At 42.3% G+C, this 15,490-nt stretch overlaps 1 protein-coding gene across 1 annotated transcript in view; it reads left to right on the top strand.

The window, feature by feature from the left end:
- DEXI (Dexi homolog) overlaps positions 1–13,951 on the top strand; it is an 86,571-nt gene extending 72,620 nt beyond the window's left edge. Inside the window, exon 2 of the mRNA XM_053554145.1 lies at positions 13,767–13,951. The gene's annotated coding sequence lies outside the window, so the exon portion shown is untranslated. The remainder of the gene's footprint in view (positions 1–13,766) is intronic.
- Positions 13,952–15,490: the final 1,539 nt, after the last annotated feature.

The following is a 15,490-nucleotide window of genomic DNA, read 5'->3' as shown; positions in this document are numbered from 1 at the left end:
AGAGAGAATGGGTAAGAAAAAATTTTTTTGAAGAATTAATAGCCAAAATCATTTATTGGAAGGAGTACAAATTTGAGAAGCTCAGCAAATATAAGCAAGATAAATACAGGATAACTACATGTAGGCACATGATAGCCAAACTGTTGAAAACCAAAGCTAAAAACAAATTTACAAAAGCAGCCACATCAAAACAACACATTAAATACGGGAGAATATTTGAATAATCACTGACTTCTCATTAGCAACCATAAAGGCCAGAAGATAACACAACAATATCTTAGAAGAGGTAATATGAAAAAAAATTGTAACCCTGAAATCTACATTCAGGGAGAATATCCTTCAAGAATGCAGACAAAAAGGGCCAGGCCGGGTGACGCATGCTTGTAATCCTAGCACTCTGGGAGGCCAAGGCAGGCGCATCGCCTAAGCTGATGAGTTACAGACCAGGCATTGTGGTGGGTACCTGTAGTCCCAGCTACTCAGGAGACTGAGGCAAGAGACTCGCTTACGTTTGAGGTTGCTGTGAGCTGTGATGCTACAGCACTCTCCCAAGGGTGACAAAGAGAGAATCTGTCTCAAAAAAAAAAAGAAAGAATGCAGACAAAAGTAGACACTTTCAGGAAAAGTAGAATGGAAAGAATGTGTAGCAGCAGGGTTGCATTACAAACTGATGAAGCAGCAAACTCTGGGTGAATAGAACCAGGGATTAATCAGTTCTCCTAATCACCGTTCCCATCAGTCCCACCACTACCTGTCATGGGCTTAGTCAGGAAAACCTGAGTGCCAGCCTCCACTTGTCCACCGACTCACTGTGCCACCGCAGACAAGGCACTTCTGCTCTCTGGACCACAATTTCGTCACCCACAAAACACGTAGGTTGAATTGCATGATCCCTGGAATTTCTTTCACTTCTGAAATACTATAGTTTTTAGGAAGGTGGTACCTAGTGACGGAACCCACTGATCTCAGAGCTCGGCGATGTTCCCCTACAATTAATCATGAATGCAGCATTTCTCCCATCTTCTGTTACTCAGTTTCCCTGTATGATCTTTTTCCCTCAAAATCACATGCACTCTGACCTATTATTTACCTAACATTTTGCTTTAATCTGACTCAATTTAATTTATTTTAAAAGGAAATTTTATAGCTTTACCACAATTGGGAAGTCAGTATTCTTCATGGAAGAAAAGTAGGCAACTGTAACAAACACACAGGAACTGTAAAATGGTAAGGCCAGGCACAGTGGCTCACACCTGTAATCCTAGCACTCTGGGAGGTTGAGGTGGGTAGTTCACCCGAGCTCAAGAGTTCAAGACCAGCCTGAGCAAAGTGAGACCCTCATCTCTACTAAAAATAGAAAGCCTAGCCGAAGGCCGGGCACGGTGTCCCCACACCTGAAATCTTAGCACTCTGGCAAGACAAGGCAGGTGGATGAGCTTACTCTGGGAGGTTGAGGTGGGTAGTTCACCCGAGCTCAAGAATTCAAGACCAGCCTGAGCAAGAGCAAGACCCCCATCTCTAAAAATAGCTGGGCATTGTGGTGAGTGCTACTTGGGACACTGAGGCAAGAGAATCACTTGCCTCAAAAGGGCAGTGAGCTACGACGCCACAGCACTTTATGGAGGGTGACAAAAGTGAGACTCTGTATCAAAAAAAAAAAAAAAGAAAGAAAGGAAAAGAAAACCTAGCTGGGCGTTGTGGCGGGCACCTGTAGTTCCAGGCACTAGGGAGGCTGAGGCAAGAGAATCGCTTCAGCCCAAGGGTTTGATGTTGCTGTGAGCCGTGATGCCATGGCACTCTACCCAGGGTGACAGAGTGAGACTCTGTCTCAAAAAATAAAATAAAATAAAATAAAATAAAAAGTTTAGATTGCTGTTTGCTCAAGATACTGATCCTGAGGTCCAATCTCTCCTTGTAACAATGGGTGACCAACAAGGTAGGACGGTATTAAAGATAGACTGGCACCATGCTGAAGCTCTCTTGCATCAGCAGAGACGTAAAAATGTTAAGGGTGTAAAAAAAAAAAGAGAACTCTCCTGCTCTTCCAGAGAGCATGTAGGATGCTGCAATCACCTAGGATATTTGGCAATACCTGCTAAATAATTAAATAACACCCGGGATCGCCACTCTTTGGTGTGTACGCCCTGAAAATTCTTACACATGTGCTTTACGATGTATGAAGCAGTTTTGTTTGTGATAGCAAAAAAAAAAAAAAAATCAGAGTGTTGCCTGTGGCTCAAGGAGTAGGGCACCGGCCCCATATGCCAAGGGTGGCAGGTTTGAGCCCAGCCCTGGCCAAAAACTGCAACAATAACAACAAAATCAACACAAAAAGAGATATGAATGTCTTTTATAAACATTCTGGAGTACATAAGGTTTTAATGAATTAAACTTAAAGGACCTAAACGAAGTGAAGGAAGTTGTTGTCTGTTCAGTTGAAGTTATTCAGATAAATTATGCACTGGGATAGAAAGCACGTTTTAAAGGCTGAATAGCAGAGTCTTATGATTTTCTCTCCTTCAGTTTCATAGCAGGGAAGTGTTCTGTGTAAAGGTAAATCCAGGCATGACGCCCGTAGCACAGTGGTTACAGCACCAGCCACATACACCGAGGGCGGTGGTTCAAACCCCGCCCGGGCCAATTAAACAACTGCAACAACAACAACAAAAATAGCTGGGCATTGTAGCCTGTAGGCCCAGCTACTTGGGCAGCTGAGGCAAGAGAATCTCTTAAGCCCAAGAGTTTGAGGTTGCTGTGAGCTGTGACGCATGGCACTCTACCGAGGGTGAAATAGTGAGACTCTGTCTCAAAATAAATGAATAAATAAATAAATAAAAGTAAATCCATAAGCTGTGACCCAACACTGTTATATTTCTCAGGAGATAAGAGAAATATATGTTATATATTTTTTGATTTTTTAGAAAAAAAGAGAAGAATTTTCTTTCTTTTTTTTTTTTGAGACAGAGTCTTATTCTATTGCCCAGACTAGAGTGCTGTGGTCTCAATCTACCTCACAGCACCTTCAAATTCCTGGGTTCAAGCCATCCTCCTGCCTCCATCTCCTGAGTAGCTGGGACTACAGGTGCCCACCACAAGACCCAGCTAAAGTTTTCTATTTTTAGTAGAGACGGGGTCTCACTCTTGCTCAGGCAGATCTCAAACTTCAAGGGATCCTCCGGCCTCCTTCCAGAGTGCTGGGATTACAGGTGTGAGCCACTGCACCTAGCCAAAGAGAAGAAACTCTTAAAACCAGTTGCTAAGGATTTGTAATTCAGACACAGGTACTCTGGAATCTTCTCATGAATTTAGCTGCTAGTATAGTTGCCACACCTTTGGTGACACTGGCACTTATGAATGCCCACCTGTAACTCCTTCCAGAATTGTTATAAATTATGTGCCCTCAGGGTTCTCTTTGACCTTTTTTCCACAAAAAAAAAACCCTGATTATTTGAAAGAAAAGACTGCTTGTCTACATGTGTATCAAAGTCTAATGTCTTTAAATTGTCAATTCCCAGCATAAAATGACCGAATTAAACTTGCCTCAGGGGCAGTGACTATTTGGACCATAGGAAGGTGTTGAAGGGTTTGAATTCCATTCCGAATTCGAGTTTCTTTCTACCTTTCTTTTTTTTTTTAATTTATTATTAAATTATACCTGTGTACATTAATGCAATCACGGGGCACATACACTGGTTTTATATACCAATTGACATATTTTCATCACACTGGTTAACATAGCTTTTATGGCATTTTCTTAGTTATTGTGTTAAGACATTTATATTCTACATTTACTAAGTTTCACATGTACCCTTCTAAGATGCACCGCAGGTGTAATCCCACCAATCACCCACCCTCCGCCCATCCTCTCCCCTCCTTCCCCTCCCTCTCCCCCTTCCCCCTATTCTTAGGTTATAATTGGGTTATAGCTTTCATATGAAAGCTATAAATTAGATTCATAATACGGCTGAGTACACTGGATACTTTTTCTTCCATTCCTGAGATACTTTACTAAGAAGAATATATTCCAGCTCCATCCACGTAAACATGAAAGAGGTAAAGTCTTCATCTTTCTTTAAGGCTGCATAATATTCCATGATGTACATATACCACAATTTATTAATCCATTCGTGGATCAATGGGCACTTGGGCTTTTTCTATGACTTAGCAATTATGAATTGGGCTGCAATAAACATTCCGGTACAAATATCATTGTTATAACATGATTTTTGGTCTTTTGGGTATATACCTAGTAGAGAAATTGTAGGATTGAATGGCAGGTCTATTTTTAGATCTCTAAGTGTTCTCCAAACATCTTTCCAAAAGGAACGAATTAATTTGCATTCCCACCAGCAGTGTAGAAGTGTCCCCTTTTCTCCACATCCACGCCAACATCTCTGGTCTTGGGATTTTGTGATATGGGCTAATCTTACTGGAGTTAGATGATATCTCAAAGTAGTTTTTGTGTGTGTGTGTGGTTTTTGGCTGGGGCTGGGTTTGAACCCGCCACCTCCAGCACATCGGACAGGCACCCCACTCCTTGAGCCACAGGCGCCACCCTCAAAGTAGTTTTGATTTGCATTTCTCTGATGATTAAGGATGATGAGCATTTTTTCATATGTCTGTAGGCTGTGCGCCTGTCTTCTTCAGAGAAGTTTCTCTGCAAGTCCCTTGCCCAGCCTGCGATGGGATCACTTGTTATTTTCTTTTTCTTTTTTTTTTTATTTTATTAAATCATAGATGTGTACATTAATGCGATCATGGGGCACCATACACTGGTTTTATAGACCGTTTGACACATTTTCATCACACTGGTTAATAAAGCTTTCCTGGCATTTTTTTAGTCATTGTGTTAAGACATTGATATTCCACATTTACTGAGTTTCACATGTACCCTTGTAAGATGCACCGCAGGTATAATCCCACCAATTACCCTCCCTCCGCCCATCCGCCCCACCTCCCTCACACTTGTTCTTTTCTTGCTAATGCATTTGAGTTTTCTGTGGATTCTGGTTATTAAACCTTTGTCTGAGACATAACATGCAAATATCTTCTCCCATTCTGAGGGCTGTCTGCTTGCTTTACTTACCGTGTTCTTGGCTGTGCAGAAGCTTTTTAGTTTGATCAAGTCCCAGTAGTGTATTTTTGAAGCTGCTTCAATTGCTTTCTACCTTTCTTAGAATTATTTAATTATTGAGCTTGGTGCAATGACTCATGCTTATACTCCTAGCTGCGTGGGAGGCTGAGGCAGGAGGATCACTTAAGCCAGGAGTTTGAGGCTGCAGTGGGCTATGATCATTCCACTGCACTCCAGCCTGGATGACAGAACAAGACCCCAACTTAAAAAAAAAAAATTATTTGATTACTGTTACTAAGTTGAATGCTTTTGATGCTAGTGGTAAATTTTTACATACTGTGTTTAAAGCTTTAGAATTAGAAGGTCTTTCTTTAAGAGGAAGGCCTTATAGTACTTACAGTGACAAATTATACTGTGATATCTATAATTTCTTCTTAATCAATATCCTTCTTCTTGTTTCCGTATCCGTGTATAGAGTCAGTTAAGCCCTTTGGATGTTTATGTGGGTGTAGACTTCGGCAACTTGTGAAAAGCTGCTATTTTAAGTGACACTTTGCAACAAGTTGAAAGTATTGTCAACTATATCCATGCAAATGAAAACATGGCACAGTTTTGTAACATGCTTAAATTGAGGGCGGCGCCTGTGGCTCAGTGGGTAGGAGACCGGCCCTGATTACTGAAGGTGATAGGTTCAAACCTGGCCCCAGCCAAACCGCAACAAAAAAATAGCCGGGCGTTGTGGTGGGCGCCTGTAGTCCCAGCTACTTGGGAGACTGAGGCAAGAGAATCGCCTAAGCCTGGGAGTTGGAGGTTGCTGTGAGCTGTGTGATGCCATAGCACTCTACCGAGGGTGATAAAGTGAGACTCTGTCTCTAAACAAACAAACAAACAAAAATGCTTAAATTGAACAAGGTATTCAGTGTGGATTTGCTGAAACTTTCTAAAGTTGTTGGCTGTAATAGGGGCCAGAATTTTATATCTGTGAAAACATATAGTTAAATTTTATGAAGAAAAGAATCAGCAATGTAAATTATTTAAAGCATATTTCTACAGGAATTTCTGTGTGATATCATGTCAAATCAAAATGACTTGAACATTTCTTTCCAAGTAAAACTAAGTCTATATAGGATATGTGGCAAAAAATCCAAGTATTTCAAAAAAGGTATCTTTTTTCAAAACACTTCAACTGCTAATTTAATTTAATTAATTTATTTATTTTTGAGACAGAGTCTCACTTTGTCACCCTCAGTAGAGTGTGACATTTTCCTCCCTTAGCAAAAGTCATTGATGAGCAGGATGATAAATGTGAACTGTTTAAAGAATACACAGGTATTATAGACCTATTAGAGAATATGATGAAAGGTTCACTGAGTTTGAGAATCATGACTTCAAGCTCAAATTAGCATTTCATCCTCAACCTAAAAGTTGATCACTAAAGTTGATTTTAGTGATTATCACCAACACACCTAAAGAACTGCAGGGGGAATTGATTGAGTTCTCAAACAATGACCATTTAAAGTCATTGTTTGATGCTAAGAAAGACCCAATTAAAATATATAAAAATGTGGTAGAATACCCATTCCTTAGGCTGCCTGCCCAAAAAATGCTTCCCTGTTTTTCAACCACTTATTGCTTTGAATCTACTTTCTCCTACCTACTCCAAATCAAGATGGCCTGTCAGGTTACATGTGACTGGTACCCATCTAGAGGATCAGCTGAAACTGGGGACCTTCATGCTTTTCAACAAAGATGCAGACACCACAAAGTTACTAAAAGGTTAGTTAACTTTAAAATTAACAAACAGGGCCGGGAGCGATGGCTCACGCCTATAATCCTGGCACTCAAGGAGGCGGAGGCAGGTGGATTGCCTGAGCTCACAGGTTCCAGACTAGCCTGAGCCAGAGTGAGACCTTGTCTCTAAAAATAGCTGGGCCTTGTGGGCGCCTGTAGTCCTAGCTACTCAGGAGGCTGAGGCAAGAGAATTGTTTGAGCCCAAGAATTTGAGGTTGCTGTGAGCTATGACAGTACAGCACTCTACTGAGGGTGACAAAGTAAGACTCTGTCTCAAAAATAAATGAATTAAATTAAATTAGCAAATAGTTTTCTTTCTTTGTGTTTTTTTTTTTTTTTTTTTTTTTTTTTTTGCAGTTTTTGGCTGGGGCTAGGTTTGAACCCACCACCTCCGGTATATGGGGCCGGCACCCTACTCCTTTGAGCCACAGGACAACAAACAGTTTTCATTTTTTGAAATTATTAAGTTCATAGTAGTTAGATTTTTATAAAATAGCGTATGTTTTTCAGAATATCTAACTGAAGTTTCTTGAACGTGGCCTTATTTGATTATAGCTAAATTAATGCAGAAAGTTTTCCTACCCCTGTACTAGGGCCTAAAGGACAAGAAACCTGTGACCTGAGGCTAGAAAAAGGAGAAAGAGAGGGTGCTGAGGGGTCCACTACAAGGGAGAAGTGCAGGTGGTCACATGCAAAATGCTTATCTCTAGCTCTCCAGGTCAAGGCTTAGGACTCCGGCAGCCCTGAGGGCACCTACCTGCTGAAGGCAATCACCTTCTCTCTAACGCCTGCTCCTCTAGCTGGAGGTCGATGGTATAATACAAAACTTCAGACACCATTTCTTCAGTGAGAAGAGCAGGGAGCTAGGCACTGTCTGTATACAATCACCAAAAACAATTCAAGGTCGTCATTAACCATCTCGCTCTGTGGGTGTAGCCCCAAGAAGTAGAGTTGCAGAACCTGGGAGGGACACCAGGCAGTGGGTTTGCAAAAGGAGAAGAAGGCCAGGAGCACAGCACCTGCTGGGCTGGCTCCTTCCCCCTGAGAGGCTGGGGAGACTAGCTCCCTGGGTCCTCAGGCACAGCCGGCTAGTCCCTGTGGCTGCGGTGTCTGCCCACAGACCTGGGCCATGGGCTGTTGCATCTCAGTCTGAATCACCTTGGCCACTGTTCAGGAATATGGACAGCTACCTTTGTTTCTTGGGTTTCCCCTTAAGGCACATGAGTTGACTCCTGGTTTGTGACTTGGGGCAGTGGAGAAAGTGGGCAGGGACTGGTATGTCATCTACAGGATGTGGCTCCTGTGGGCCAAAAGCGGGAGTCAGGAGACCTGGCCAAGTGGGGTACAGGAGTTAGTTTCACCCTCTCTCCCTCCACCACCCCCATCCTCACCTCCACCGTCATCACCACTCCCATCATCACCACCGCAATCGTCAGCATCACCATCTCTCTCACCATTCCATTATGGCCACCATCTCCTCCTCTGCTACTTCCACATTCTCCCTACTACCTCTGTGATCACCGTGGTTTCCATCCCCTCCGTCATTGCTACTGCTATTTCTCGCACTTCTGTTGGAAACACCATTCCCACCACTCCCTCCACTACCAGCACCACCACCTTCATGATTTCCATCCCCTCCACCATCTCCATACTTCCAACAGAAATACTATCCCCCTGCACCTCTGGCACCATACATCACCTACTTCAACTCAGCATTCTCTACGATAGCCTACAGGTAGGCATTCTTATTATTACCTTGATTTATAAAGTTGAAGAAGATTCAGAACCAAAATCATGACATGTCTATGTGGTTCCTCTGGACGCTTTTAATAAGGGGGTGTTGGGACTGCCTGTGGACATGGAATTTGACCCGATGTGGAAATATCATTTGTTTCTTCCAGTGGTTCATGTAGAGGGGACCGACCAGTAACAGGAGGTTAACACAGAAGGAATTGGGGAGTTACAGGAAGGTGAGGCTCACAGACGTCTGGCGTCCTATGAAAGTCACACAGCCAGCAACTGCCAGGGTTTAAGCAGGGAGTATCTGCTGTTAAAGCCTACAGGATTGTAAGCTCAACCTCTGCCTTGGTCGCAGAGCTAGGGTGCTTCAAGTCCTTTGCAAATGATCAAGATTGTGGCAGACGGAGATGTACCACTCAGCTCTCTTTAAGAGCCCTGCCATGGGGCAGGTGGCCAGTGGACATCCCCTAGCCATGGGTGACTTCAGGCACTTTCTCAGCTTGTCAATTGATGCCAGGTGCTTCCCAGGTAGTCCCCAGGCAATGACTAAATGTGGCAATAAAACAAGGACTCATTATTTCTAAGTACTGTGGGCTCTAAGTCCTATCTATGTGGGCTCCCTAGTGCCTGGCTGAGCCTTCTCAGGGCTACCCCGCAGTCTGAGGCTCTTCATGCAGAACCTCCTGTTCTCTCTCTCTCTCTCTCTCTCTCTCTCTCTCTCTCTCTCTCTCTCTCTCTCTCCCCTCAAGGGTCAGATCTGCCTTCCCTGCCCTCTCATATTCCTCCTCTCTCTCCCATTAATTCTCAGAGGGAATTTCCCAATCTTGATGTCTGCTTCCTGAAGGATCTCAGATAACACAAAGTATAAGTTTACACCATCATAGTAAAGGGAATTGTTTCCTTCCTGACCTAAGCCTGGACTTTGGATTCTCTCTATCCTGTGGAATGGGTGTATACTAATATAACTGTATAACCTATGGCAGCGATAACATTATTCTAAGTCAACTGCAGTGTTAAAATACAGCCAACCATAGGACAAGAAGGAGTGGCAGGTTTTATTAGTATTTGCAGATTTGAATCACGGCTCTACCATGTACAAGCTTGAAGATGCCCTTTTATATGCCTTAATTTCTTCATCTGAGAAATGGTGTTCATCACATGTTAACAAAAAACATGTACCTCTGGCAAGTAGCTATCCAACAAATTCACTCATTGATTGAGTGCCTAACTCAAGTGGGGCACTGCTGGGAACAAAACAATGAGGAAAATCACAGCCTTATTAGTTAAAGCTAAACCTAAAGTCCCTTGAAAATATCTCAACAGCTTTTAAAACCAAACAAGGTAAGCCTCTCGTCTGAGACAGGAAAGCATGAGACTAGCACTATAAATATCTCTTTGAGAGGGAAATTGACCTTAAGAGAAAACCAGGAAGCATCACTTGGAGATTGTGATGCGCAGTGCAGGGCAGTAGACCAGCTCTGCTCTGAAATGTCAGTGGGACATAGATTAACTAGTCAAAGCAGGTAAATTGGATTTAGTAACCTAAGGTCAAAGTTTCCAGGTCAGAGTGCACTTTGTTCTATGTTATGAAGTCATGTTATCTCAAGGTCTAAGAGAGAAACGTCCTCCAGAGTAGGTGCACGTACATATAGACTAAGATCTGCCTGTGTCTACTACCTCTTTCCCATTTTCTCTATTATTTACTTCTGAAGCTAGAATTAGCTTTATGTTACACCTATCACTTTTAATGTATCTTTCTTGTCTGTAGTTAGTGAATCAGAAAATCTCCTAATTTGGTGGTGCCCATAGATCAGTGGGTAGGGTGCCAGCCACATACATCAAGGCTGGTGGTTCCAACCCGGCCAGGGCCAGCTAAAGCAACAGTGACAACTGCAACAGAAAAATAGCCAGGCATTGTGGTGGGTGCCTGTAGTCCCAGCTGCTTGGGAGGCTGAGGCAAGAGAATAGCTTCAGCCCAAGAGCTGGAGGTTGCTGTGAGCTGTGATGCCACGGCACTCTACTCAGGGCGACAGCTTGAGACTCTGTCTCAAAAAAAAAAAAGAAAAAGAAAAGAAAATCTCCTAATTTGCCATTTCATCTATCTACTAAATTTTCATTTTAGTTTTATTTTTCATTTCTAGAAGTTCTATTTTGTTCCTTGTGAAATATGCCCAGTTGTTCTTTATATTTTCTTATTTGCTGATCCCTGATTATTATTTTCTTTTTTCTTTTTTTTGAAACAGAGTCTCAATCTGTCACCCTGGGTAGAGTGCTATAGTATCATAGCTCACAGCAACCTCCAACTCTTGGGCTCAAGTGATCCTCTTGCCTCAGTTTTTCTATTTTTAGTAGAGATGGGATCTTGCTCTTGCTCAGGCTGGTTTCAAACTTGTAAGTTCAAGCAATCCACCTGCCTTGGCCTCGCATAGTGCTGGGATTACAGGTATGAGCTACCCTGCCCGGCCTGATTATTATTTTTTTTTTCAGGCTTCTCTTTCAGGCTTTAAATATAGAGTGTGATGTCCCAAAAGTCATTCTTAAGGTAGTCATACATGGGGAAAATAGGAAATTGTAACTGTGCCTTTACTTACAAAATAGTCCTTACAAAATTTTACAAAATATTTACAAAATATTTTCTATATGTTGGCCACCTCTTTGTAAGATTTTACAATGACTTATGTAGCTAAAGGTACATTTAGCTACAATTTCCCACTTTCCCTATGTAGGGTGACTTTAGGAGTGACTTTTAGGACACACTATATAGTCAGTGGTCTTCTAGGAAATGTTAAACAACTGGCTCAGTCTCTCTTTAAAAAAAAAATCCCTAATTTATAATGGTTGTCAGCTTCCATGGTACGAGTACTCCCATCATGTCCAATTTCATACTAACAGCATGATATTGTTGAACATGGAATTGGGAAAGGCATTTGCAGTCAGCTCTGATGAGCTAACATGAGCTAGTTTAAGCGCACCTCTAATTTTATTTTATTTTTTTGCAGTTTTTGGCGGGGGCTGGGTTTGAACCCGCCACCTCCAGCATATGGGGCTGGCATCCTACTCCTTTGAGCCACAAGCGCCACCCAGCACACCTCTAATTTTAAACTTGGTTTGTATCTATGTTCTGATATACAAAGTCTGAGGGTCTGTTTCTGCTGTCTATTGTTTCTACTTGTTTTCATTCATGGTCCTATGCTTCTTTTTCTCTCTGTGTGTGATTGTTTTGACTGTGAGCTATTCATTTCCTTATTAGCTTATTGTAGGTGATCTTCAAGCTTGGGAGTCCAGTTAAGTTCCTTTAGGGTGTAGTTGAATTCAGCTTTTGCTAATGCCTATGGATCTTGCTTACAACTTTCACTCTTTGACTCCACATAGTGGTCTAATCTAGAGTATTTTTTTTTTTTTTTTTTGAGACAGAGTCTCACTTTGTCGCCCTTGGCAGAGTGCCTTGGCATTATAGTCCAGCTCACAGCAACCTCAAACTCGTGGGCTTAAGAGATTCTCTTGCCTCAGCCTCCCAAGTAGCTGGGACTACAGGCACCCACCACAATGCCAGGCTATTTTTTGGTTGCAGTTGTCATTGTTGTTTAGCACGCCTGGGCTGGGCTTGAACTCACCAGTCTCGGTGTATGTGGCTGGCACCCTACTCGCTGAGCTATGAGCGCCAAGCCTAATCAAGAGTATCTTAACCACACTCTCTAAAGTTTATTTTCTTTCTTCTTCTTTTTTTTTTTTAATTATTTTATTATTTGTGTGTGTGTGTGTGTGTGTGGTTTTTGGCCAGGGCTGGGTTTGAACCCGCCACCTCCAGCATATGGGACTGGCACCCTACCCCTTTGAGCCACAGGCGCCGCCCCTAAAGTTTGTTTTCTTGCATTCAGAATTATCCCCAGCAGCAGGTAAAGGAATCTTTCTAAACCACAATACTCATCATGTTCTTCCTTAGCTCATAACACGTCAGTGACTCCCTACTGCCTGGGGAAGAAGTATCAGCTCTTCAGTTCGGTTCTTTCCCATCTCCACAGTCTCATCTGTCACACAGAATTTTCTCTACTCTATTACATCTACTCTGCCGCAACCACGGCATTGCCCACACACAGCATCTGAAAGGAAAGTATGCCCTTCCATCCTTCTGGTTTGTTGACTTATATGTACAATTATCTCTAACTGCATAGCTTTCCCCCTCATCTTTACTTGGTTAACTCCTATATATCCTTCAATACCCAGCCCAAATGTTACTTACCAGAAGCCTTTCCTCATATTTCCCGGACAGAACTAGTTATTATGTCCTTTGCCCTGCAAAGGAGATTCTTAATCTTCACAGATGATTAGTGCCAGAGAAAGTCAAGTAAAAGTGAATCCAGTTGGAATGAGACTAAAATTTCTTTTTCTTTCTTTCTTTCTCTTTCTCTCTTTCTTTTGTTCGTTCATTCGTTCTTTCTTTCTTTCTTTCTTTCTTTTTCTGAGATAGAGTCTCACTTTGTCATCCTTGGTACAGTGCCATGGCATCATAGCTCAAAGCAACCTCAAATTTTTGGATTCAAGTGATCCCCTTACCTCCATCTCCCAAATAGCTGGGACTATAGGTGCCTACCACAGCACCCAGCTATTTTTAGAGATGGGATCTCACTCATGCTCAGACCGGTCTCGAACTCCTGAGCTCAGGCAATATGCCAGCCTCAGCCTCCCAGAGTACAAGCATTACTGGTGTGAGCCACTACACCTGGCCAAAGACTAAAATTTCATAGTCAATACTGAAAGGAAAGAAAGGATTTGCTTGAGACTTTGCCTTAAAGATGAAACTAAGTGAAACTAAAATTTATGAATATTTTTCTGTCTTTAGCTGTCCAAATTATAATTGCAATATTGCACTTTCTTAAAATGAATAGAGTATAAAGCCAGGGCTAATATATATTCCTTTTATTTCAGAGGTAATTTTCTGATAAAAATTTGTTTGAAAGTGTTACATGACATCTTTTTCTACAAGTTTAATACCATGATCACACAGAGAGTCATTTTCACAAAATTATTCGAAGATGCCACCAATTTCCCAATGGGCCTTTCATTGTCTTTTCATAATAAAATTATCCTCTTTCAACCACCTGTTCAGTCTTCTTGTCAATTTCCTTTTACCCAGTTCTTTCTTTCTTTTTTTTTTTTGTAGAGACAGAGTCTCACTTTACCGCCTTCAGTAGAGTGCCATGATGTCACAGGACTCACAGCAACCTCTAGCTCTTGGGCTTACGCGATTCTCTTGCCTCAGCCTCCCGAGCAGCTGGGACTACAGGCACCCACCATGACACCTGGCTATTTTTTGGTTGCAGTTTGGCCGGGCCTGGGTTTGAACCCACCACCCTTGGTATGTGGGGCCAGCGCCCTACTCACTGAGCCACAGGTGCCACCCACCCAGTTATTTCTTAGTTGACAGCTGCGAGGTGCCCTTTTGTCAATAACTTTGGGGGTGCTTTGAATAGTTTTCCGATATCACTTACATTGACTTCAGAAAATTCTATAACGTGGCAAGGATGGTGATTTCATTTTATAAATGATCACACATACTGTGAGACAGTCTGACTAACACCCAGAAAAAAGGGTGTTGATGTTATAGGCAGAGCCAGACTCTGGTGTTCAGCAAGGAGTTTGGCTGGTCTTTAGTCAAGTTAATTCTGTTGGACTAATGTCAATTTCTGGTTCTAATAATGCACTGAGGTTATGTGAGATGTTACCATCGGAGGGAGCTGGGTGAAGGGTACATACCACCACTTGAACTCGAGCCAAGAGGAGCTCATGGAGACATGAAGACTAAATGTATGAGAATTAAACTTACAAATGACCACATATTTTATTAACAATTTCTGATAATGATGACTCTTGCTTACACACAAGGGGCAGAGGCTAGATAATGAATACTTAAGTTTTCACTAAGTCCTTTCATTGAATTATAATTCCCTATTTGACTATCTACCTTCCCACATTAGATGGTGAGTTCTTGACGGGCAGGACTAGGTCTTATTTACCCTTCAGTTCCCAATGCCCATCATAGGGCATTAGATTTAAGCACCCAGTAATGAATGAAAGAATGAGATTAGGCCTCTAACTTGGTCCTGACATAGCTAAACCCTGGGAGAACATTTAATGGGCATGATTTGAGTTTCCATTGTAATAACAGTTGCCTCAGGTGACAGGAAGGCTGCCCAGACGGTTTACTTGCCAGGAGATGCTTCTGCGTTCTCTTAGCTGTCACAGGCAGATGGTGTTTGCCCACATACCTCTCTTGTCCCCCCAATCAATGAGGAGAGCTTAGGGGATTTCAAGAGTCATGTGTTTGGGGAAACCCAGTTTTGGGTGAAGCCATCTCCATGGGCCCCTGAAAGTTGACCTATAGGTAAGAATTAGCTCTTCCCGCGCTCCTCAGCCTCGGATTCAATGAGGGGGTTTTAGAATTGGCTTTATTCCCCTGGAAGCTAACAGCTCCATCTGTAAAAGGAGGGTATTAAACTCTAAGCTGTTCTTTTTTTTCTTTCTTTTTTTTTTTTTATTGTTAAATCATAGCTGTGTACATTAGTGCAATCAAGGGGTACAATGTGCTGGTTTCATATACAATCTAAAATATTCTCATCAAACTTCAACGTAGCCTTCATGGCATTTTCTTAGTTATTGTATGTAGACATTTGTATTCTGCCTTTAGTAAGTTTCACCTGTACCCATTCTAAGATGCACCGTAGGTGTGGCCCCACCCATTACCCTCCCTCCACGCTAACCTCCCCCCTCCCTTCCCCTTCCTTGGCCCTTTCCCCATATTCTTGTGCTATAGTTGGGTCTAAGCTGTTCTTATCTCCTTTCTTCTCCCTGACATTGATAGAAAAACAAAATCCTTCTGTTCACTCT

This window comes from Nycticebus coucang, chromosome 12 (assembly GCF_027406575.1).
Source record: "Nycticebus coucang isolate mNycCou1 chromosome 12, mNycCou1.pri, whole genome shotgun sequence".
In the NCBI taxonomy this organism is placed as follows: domain Eukaryota; kingdom Metazoa; phylum Chordata; class Mammalia; order Primates; family Lorisidae; genus Nycticebus; species Nycticebus coucang.
This window is presented reverse-complemented; position numbering and strand designations above follow the sequence as displayed.